The sequence below is a fragment of the Elgaria multicarinata genome, chromosome 4, assembly GCF_023053635.1.
Source record: "Elgaria multicarinata webbii isolate HBS135686 ecotype San Diego chromosome 4, rElgMul1.1.pri, whole genome shotgun sequence".
In the NCBI taxonomy this organism is placed as follows: domain Eukaryota; kingdom Metazoa; phylum Chordata; class Lepidosauria; order Squamata; family Anguidae; genus Elgaria; species Elgaria multicarinata.
The window spans coordinates 136512800-136520299 of NC_086174.1; the positions used below are offsets into that span (position 1 = coordinate 136512800).

Here is a 7500-nt window from a genome sequence, read left to right on the forward strand (position 1 = left end):
AGCCTTCAGTATTATGCACCTTGACTTGGGAGTGTCAACTTTTTGAAACTCCACCTCAGGCAGCAAAATGTCTTGGGCTGCACCTGCTAAGAAACTTTTTAACTGTGAGATGTTGGAGTTTTTTGTGTTAGTGATACACACCACTCTTGGCCTTGAACAGCCTCTTAATACAAGAAATTGTCTGTGAGAGAGTGAGGGAGAGGGAAGCACCCCATTCCTTATACAAAGGCATGCTAAACCCTTTGCAGTATAAAGGAAGTAATGGTGGTTCCCACAAATAGCCCCAAACTATGAAGATCAGAAAACAAATGTGAATTTGGAAAAAGAGTTAAAGTTCAAAATGTGGTATGTCTTTCCTCTTGAAAGCCAGAGAGTTGACATTTTCTTCAAATGAAATTACTGTCTTCGCAGCCTACTCAGGTTGACAAAGGGGCTTGTTTAAAGTTTAGTCAATTAAAGATTCTAGTGAAAAGGACTTCAGACATTGCTGACCCAGATTTTTTTCCAGAAGCATTTATATTCATATAAGAACAGGAATATGGACACGACCGCTTGCGAGGGAAATTCCCAGTACAGACGGTTAACTTGCCACTTTGCTCTTTGATAGTTAAAATGCCAGAAAGGTGACAGAGTTTGATGTAAAGGGCTATTCCCTGAAACAAATGTAGGCTATTTTAATAATCATGAAGTTGCTGAGGAGGTTTCTTTAAGATGAGGCCCAACTGGATTCCATTCGCACTGAGACTAGTTTTATAAGCTAGTTAGAATTGAAATTGGATACTGGAGTGACTGCCATTTCCTTTTCCATCTTCAAGCCATGTACGGTTTCCAAATTCATCTTCAGTCAGCAAACTGGACTCATGTTATATCCTTATTAGCATTTTGGGTCAGTTCACCCTCTCAAATTACTCCACAGGTTCCTATACCTGCAGCAGCCATTTCAGTTATCACAAAATGGCCGCCTTGTATGTACAGTTATTGCTTCCTTTTTTCCATGTAGTCATATATTTGCCCACATGCACAACAATCTCATGGAAGAATACCACATTGTGTACCAGCCCCCCAGTCATTGTACCATTAAGCCCCTTGGCACTGAGAGGAGTACATTGTGCTCTTTGCTTCAGAGAACTCGAACTGAGCATCCAAAATGCTCCTTTCTGCTCCGCAGCATGCAATGAAGAGAACATATTATCAGGCATGCAGCAGTAGCCTCAAGGAGTCCAAAGCAAGGTCAGGGAAAGATGACACAAAGCTGTCCTGGCACACTCGTAGTTAAATGAATAATATATTTATATCCTCGTGCCCCAAGTGGGTTGGGGAAGGCCAAGAGCTGAAATCTCAGTTAGAAACCTTCCTGGCTGGAACAGTATGCTCCAGTTAAAATGACTGCCATTTGAGAAGCAGGGTTCTTTAAGGCTGTGTTTGCTCTCTGGCATGGTAAGGCAATGAGCAGAAATACTGTGGACCTCCAAATAAGGAGCAGTGTGGCACAGGGCTACCAAGCAATGACCCTTTGAGGGCATGCAGATTCCTGAAGCCTCATCACTCCAGTGCCTGTGCCTGTCTCCCCATCTGAATCATAGCATTAGCTCAATGCTGATATATTGCCCTATGTAAAACTGCTGGTACAAACATCCTTCTGCCTGTCTAATTCTAGACAAAGTAACAAGGACAGCATGCATGTAATTGTGGCAAAAAACAACAACCTGTCTTCACTGGAAAACCAAAAGAGCAATTGTTTGGTTCTAAAAAGAGCAAGTGCTAGAAGGGAACCAAGTTATGGCAAGTGGATTGCCAACTTTCTTACTGGCCCTGCTCCTGTGCCTTTAATAGCAACTTGACTTCCATGCTTAAATAGATGAAACATTTCATATCATTTCACCACCATGCTAGGAAGAGCTTCCCCCGCTTAATTTGTGTGTGCCAGGTTACTACTACAACAAAGGAAACTGGGAAAGGACAGTGTGGATGCATTGAAGTTTAAATGCCTACAGTGGGACTTACTTCTGAGTAGAGATGTGAAGGCCCAGAGGGGAAAAATGGGGGGAAATAAGAAAAAAAACCTTTTTCTTGTTTCCCCCCCCCCAAAAAAATGGGAAAATTGGGGGGGGGGGTGAAGAAAAATGGATTATGGAATGTTTTATTTTAGCATGATGAATAAAACGTTTAAGACAAGGTGTTCATGTATTTACTTCTCCAAATGATTTCTAAAAACTGTACAATATCAGATTATTATAATTTCCATGCACTGAGGACAAGCAAGTCCTAAATGGCAAACTGAGACTACAACTCTCAAATGCAAGAGCAAGATGCATTTCTGTCTCTAGGGGGCACTGCCGTTGAAGCTGAGACTGAAATGATAGTGACAGCTATAGTTCAGGAATTGAGTCATTAAATTTCATGCATATTCATTTAATCTTGCCCCCACCCTTTCCCCCCCCCCCCCGGGTTCTTTTTATGGGAATATGTGCTTTATGTCTGCTTGACACTGTGGAGGACTAGCGGAGATTTAAATAATTTTCTTTGTTACTAATGTTGATGGTTTCTTCTGTTGTTGGTTTTTAATTGTTTTTTGCCTGCTCCTCATAAACTGGCCAAACCAAAGAGGTTCCTTACAATTCAGGAGCTTGTAACTCTATTTGTAACAAAAAAAACCAACCTAAAAATGTAAAAAAGTAAATTCAATTTGTAATAATTGCTTGAATACACAGTACTTTTAATATACCAAATGTGATAATTTTATGCCAAACCAACTTGTACATAATTACATTTTATGTTCCTAAAGTAACAAACTGACTTTTAATCTGTAGAAAGTGATAATATTGCATTAAAAAAAAAAATTCACCACTACCCAAAACGGGGGGGGGGGGGGACCATTCCCCCCTATGACTTCAAGAAATTTTACATCTCTACTTCTGAGTAGACACCTATAGGGTTGTGCTGCTAATTTGTTTCCTAGAACTAATAGAAAACCTGTCAAATTTTTCTTTCCTTTGCCTTGCAAGTTACCTGTGAGTCCTAACTAATGCTAAAGACATAGCAGAATACAACACTTTAAAAATGGCTTGAAAATGTTATATGTAATGTGTCCTGGGCCTGAACAGTTGTCAAAACCATTATAAACCGTTACAAGCAGTAATGTAGATCCTGCCCAGGATTTATTTTTTCCATGCTGCCTCTGTGAAGCAGATGGCCTCTCCTAAAAGGAGAGGTAACCGGGAGGTTATCCAGAGATGTGAACTGAGGTGTCATCAATATGCGGATGATACCCAGCTCTACCTTTCCTTTTCATCAAACCTAGGTGAGGCAGTGGCTGTTCTGAATCAGTGCTTGGGCATGGTAATGGACTGGATGAGGGCTAACAAACTGAGACTCAATCCAGACAAGACGGAGGTACTGTTAGTGGGTGGTTCATCTGTCCGGCGAGGTGATGTTTGCCCTGTCCTGGACGGGATTGCACTCTCCCTAAAGGATTGGGTCCGTAGTTTGGGGGTGCTCTTGGATCCAGAACTTTCACTTGAGGCACAGGTGAACTCAGTGGCAAAGAGCACCTTTTATCAGCTTAGGTTGATATACCAACTACGCCCTTATCTGGACAGAGATAGCCTAGCTACAGTTATCCATGCTCTGATAACCTCCTGTTTAGATTACTGCAATGCGTTATACGTGGGGCTGCCTTTGAAAACAGTCCGGAAGCTTCAGCTGGTACAAAACAGGGCAGCCCGTTTACTAACAGGGACTGGCCGGCGAGATCACATCACGCCAGTCCTTTTACAACTTCATTGGCTGCCAGTCCAGGTCCGGGCCCGATTCAAAGCGCTGGTATTGACATTTAAAGCTCTAAACGGTTTGGGGCCAGGTTATTTGAAGTAACGCCTCCTCCCATATGTACCTACCCGGACCTTAAGATCATCTACAGGAGCCCTTCTCCTTGAGCCCCTGCCAAAAGAAGTGAGGCAGGTGGCTACTAGGAGGAGGGCTTTCTCTGCTGTGGCACCCCAGTTGTGGAATGAGCTCCCCAGAGAGGTCCGCCTGGCGCCTACACTGTACTCCTTTCGTCGCCAGCTGAAGACCTTTTTATTCACTCAGTATTTTAACACTTAATTTTAACTTAAATTTAAATTTTACTGTTTTAACTCTGTATTTTAATTTTATATCAATTTTGCTGCGTGGTTTTTATCCTGGTTGTGCTTTTTATACTGTATTTTGTATTTGTACTTTTAACCTGTTGGTTGTTTTATTATGGTTTTAATTTTTGTGAACCGCCCAGAGAGCTTCGGCTATTGGGCAGTATAAAAATGTAATAAATAAATAAATAAATAAAAGTATTTACTTCCCTCACCACAGTACTGTTGCATGCACTTCACCACACACACACACACACACACACACACACACACACACAGACCTTAGCTAGACCGGGCAAAATCCCAGGACAAAACCTGGGATCATTCCTGTGTATCCACATGATGCACAAGGGATCCCAGTATCAGGGAAGGATCATCCCTCTCTTGCCCCGGGATCTCGCCCTCCCCTTTGGGCCCTCTTTTTCTGTTTTGTGAATGGCAACTGTTAAGGTAATCCTTACTGTCCATACTTCTTACATTTAAATTCCTTAGATGCAAATAGAGTTTACATCTGGTCTCTTTCCTTGGTTACTTTCAAACTCCCCAATTGTTTCCTTTGGGCAACATACACCAAACTATCATCTCTTATGCCACCCCTCCCCTTGCTCACACATGTGTTCTGTAATCAGTAGCACCCAGCCACCAAAAGCATGTGAAGAAATGAAATAGGATGCTTACCGTTTTACCATCCCTTTGCTATTTGTTATAATGGGCCGGCATAACTGTGTGGGTTCTTAAAACAATAGGTTGATCCTGTCCTTGCAGATATAAAGCATGATGTGACACAAGCGGGTGATTTGAATGCACCCCCCAGGCAGATCTAAATGGCTCAGCCCTGTTTGCCAAGGACAGAATGCTACCTTAGCTGTTGCAGCACAAACCTTTACTTGTTCTATAAAAGCAGAACCCAGGATCAAGTTGCCTTACAGAGTTCTCCATCTGTTAGGCCACAAATGCCATAATTTGTATTAATAGTCCAATCCAGGTCCTTGACTTGGCACAGCGCAGTAACAACATGGGGGGGAAATTAAAGCTCCTTCCTCTCCCTGCTGCCTCACAATAAACTGTAGATAATCAAAGAGGCGATGATGAGAGGTTTGCTGGTTATATAAAATCGTTGGAAAAGTTACAAGGAAAGCAGCCCTATAAATGAGAAATGCCATCCTCAAAGAAAATCAACTCCTTTGTGGTTCCAAGGTGGCGGGGGGGGGGGGGGAGAATGAACAAAAATAAACACAGAGGAGCATATAAAATTAAGAAAGTGGGACGAAAAGCTTTGCCAAACAGACATCATCAAAGCAATTCTTCTGGAACCTGCCCAGCAAGAATTTGCGAGGTGGACATCAGTTCAATAGTTCAATTATACAATTTCAGATTCAAAGGGAACTTCAGCGCAGCAATTGCCGGGAGATTCTATTACCGAAACCTTGAAAGAATGAAATTGAGTTTGAATGGTATATAGGAGCAGTCATTGACTGGAGGGGGTATTTGGGAGATATTAACCCCCAAAATGCCAATGGTGCAGGGGCAGACTGTGTTGCTCCACTCCAAAGAGTATGGACACATCACTGTGTTTTTGCAGAATTTAATTGCATGAAACCAAGAGGAACTCTTGCTTCACACTTTTATAGAGTAGTGTAGCTTTCCCCAACATGGTACCCTCCAGATGTGTGGGACAACAACTCCCATAATGCCCCCTCCCCAGATGGAAGGCACCAGGTTAGAGAAAGCTGGAACAGTGCAAAAAAACCCAGGAAAATCTGAACAAGAAAATCAGCCTGGAATATCTGCTGGCTGGATTCAGGCAACATAACCCACTCTCAAGGGTTAAGTGTGGGTTGTCATAGAACTGTGGGTTGTTGTTGACCAGTGACTTATCATGCTGTCTGAGCCCAGCCATTATAACAAATCATGATTTGTTAACCATTAACAACCCATAGTACCAACCCAACATCAAACCACGGGTTCTCTTCACAGATTCTCTGTGATAGCACAGCTGGGTTCAGACAACACAATAACCCACATTTCAACAACAGCCCATAGTTCAATAACAACCCATACTCAACCCTTGAGGGTGGGTTATTGTGTCATCTGAACCTAGTCACTGTGTGCAAACTAAGGAGTTTCTCACAAGATATTTAATAGTTAGGAATAATAATAGCCAAGTGCAAAGTACATGCTTTTTTTATTTTCACCCACAAGTGAAAGATGAACCGGTTTTTTGTGAACCGCCCAGAGAGCTTCGGCTATTGGGCGGTATAAAAATGTAATAAAATAAATAAATAAATAAATAAATGATTCCCCCCAGATCCAGACCCCCAGATGCCAGTATTTTGAAGGAGAAAGGTGCATTTGAAACATGTGTACCCTTCTTACTAGACACAATATGCATATACTTTGTACTTGGGCATCTGTCCCAAATACAAAATGTGTTGTGAGGAGACACCATAATAAATGAATCTAATAAATTAGGGGAGATTCTTATATTTATAATTATGAGAATCCTATAATTATAATTATAAGCACCCTACCACCCATGCTCTTATTTACAATTATAACATAGGAACATTGGTAGCTGCTTTATAAGGAGGTCAGCCCGTTGGTCCATCTAGCCCAGTATTTTCAGCACTAATTGGCAGTGGCTCTCTAGGGTTACAGGCAAGAGTCTTCCTGGGTCTCCCTGGAGATGCCAAAGATGTCAGCATTGTCAACACTGACTGGCAGCAATGGCTCTCCGGGGATTCGGGCAGGAGTTATTTCCTAGCTCTATCCAGAGATGCCAGGAATTGAACCTGGGACCTTCTGCATGCAAAGCAGATGTTCTACCACTGAACCACAGTCCCCCATAAACAGAACTAAAAAAGAGGAATGGGGGAGGGGGAGAAAAGTATCAACTACACAAAAAAGAATAACATAAACCACAAAAGCAATAGTAACAAAAGACCAGGAAAGGCTTCTTAGTGATAATGAATGGAAGATGTTAATTCTTCCTCTCCTCTGGGATTTCAGACAGGAGCCAAGGAAATCCCACTATTGCAAGGCATGAACTAGATGTCTTTCAGGGTCTCTCCCAGCTTTCATTCTAGTTCCATAACACCCAATTCATATCTGCAGCAATTGATTTGTGGCTTCTTATATAATGAAACATATCTACAGCACTATGGATTTTAACCTTGCAAGAGCTAAAACCCTGAAATAACAGGTTGACTTGATCTTTGTATTCATTTATCTATATTTTTTATCCTGCCCCTCCTCCAAGGTGCTCAGGTTGGCATAAATATTCCCCACTAACAGCATTTATTTTCACAACAACCCTGGGGTACATTGACTGAGAGATAGATAGTCACTGGCCCAAGATCACTGCTTCATGGCA

General features: G+C 42.0%; 1 non-coding gene across 1 annotated transcript; it reads right to left on the minus strand.

The window, feature by feature from the left end:
• Window positions 1-6898: 6898 nt before the first annotated feature.
• On the minus strand, window positions 6899-6971 carry TRNAA-UGC (transfer RNA alanine (anticodon UGC)). Its single transcript has one exon. It is a non-coding gene; the product is annotated as a tRNA-Ala (tRNA).
• Window positions 6972-7500: the final 529 nt, after the last annotated feature.